This window comes from Mustela lutreola, chromosome 15 (genome assembly GCF_030435805.1).
Source record: "Mustela lutreola isolate mMusLut2 chromosome 15, mMusLut2.pri, whole genome shotgun sequence".
NCBI classification, from domain to species: domain Eukaryota; kingdom Metazoa; phylum Chordata; class Mammalia; order Carnivora; family Mustelidae; genus Mustela; species Mustela lutreola.
The window spans coordinates 40,784,041-40,785,192 of NC_081304.1; the positions used below are offsets into that span (position 1 = coordinate 40,784,041).

At 63.2% G+C, this 1,152-nt stretch overlaps 1 non-coding gene across 1 annotated transcript; it reads right to left on the minus strand.

The window, feature by feature from the left end:
- Positions 1-830: 830 nt before the first annotated feature.
- TRNAT-CGU (transfer RNA threonine (anticodon CGU)) lies at positions 831-902 on the minus strand. The gene has a single exon. It is a non-coding gene; the product is annotated as a tRNA-Thr (tRNA).
- Positions 903-1,152: the final 250 nt, after the last annotated feature.

The window sequence follows — 1,152 nt, forward strand, 5'->3', positions numbered from 1 at the left end:
GTTCCACTCATGAAACTATGTCTGGAGTAGTATTTTCAGTGCTGAGGATCATAACCGAAGAAGGGGACAGAACGACTAAAGCAATTCAGGAATGAGAGGCTCTCGACATCATGTCATATTACATGGGGTTGTTTATCCTAGCGATGACCTGGGAGTGTCATAACCGGCTAGGGGCCAGATCTGAAGGATCACACAGGTAGGCACCAGACTCAAACTGTCAGTTCACAGGGCCTGGGAAAGAACTAAGCGCCCATTAGCTGAGCGATGCATTGGCTTTCTAGACAAGAACACAAGCATTGAGCACAGGTGGATAACTCACCTTACGAGCAACACACAGAAACCAGAAAACACCGCTCTAGAAATTCCAACGTCCTTTCTGGAAGGTTCTCCCACCCTTAACACACGCAAACCCAGCGACAGAGGACCGCCCCTCCCCCGCCGGCGACAGCAGTGCTTAGCGTGGGTCCTTCCCCTGGGGCCTCGGTGTTCCCACTGGTATCACAGGGATCCCAGAAGAGACCCGGGCAGCGTTGCGGTGGCAGGGTGAGTGGGGCTGCTGCAGGGGAGCGGGGTGGGGACGAGGGGAGGGACGGGTACGAGATGCCGGTCCTGCCAGCGAAGCGCAGCGTGGCAGGGACCTCGCAGGTCCACCAGTAGTCTGGCGAGCCCCGGCGCTCTGGCCCGGCCTGCACCGGTGACTGCGCAGCCTGGGGGAGGGGAGAGACCGCGGACGCCCACAGAAGCCGAAAAGTAAAAAACGCCACGCAGTTAAGGGACGGCGCACATGGGGACATCAGAGACCCCACCGCCAAACCCCAACCTCATGCCCCAGGCACGGACGGGGTTCGAACCCGCGATCTTCGGTTTACGAGACCGACGCCTTACCACTTGGCCACCGCGCCTGACAGCCGAGCGAGCGGTGAAAGCTCTCAGTGGAGGGTAGGCGGCGCAGGCGCGGGAAGGGCAGCGCCCCGCCTCCGGCCCCGCCCGCCCCTCTAGACCCGCCCGCCGAGACCTGGCTCGGCCGGACGCTGGACCCGCTCAGGGCCGGCTCAGGGCGGAGGCCAGGCGGCCGCTTCCGGCCCGAGGCGGGACCCGAACTCGTGGCTCGCCGGCCCGGCCCCGCCCAACTCCCGCGTCCCCGGGTGAGCC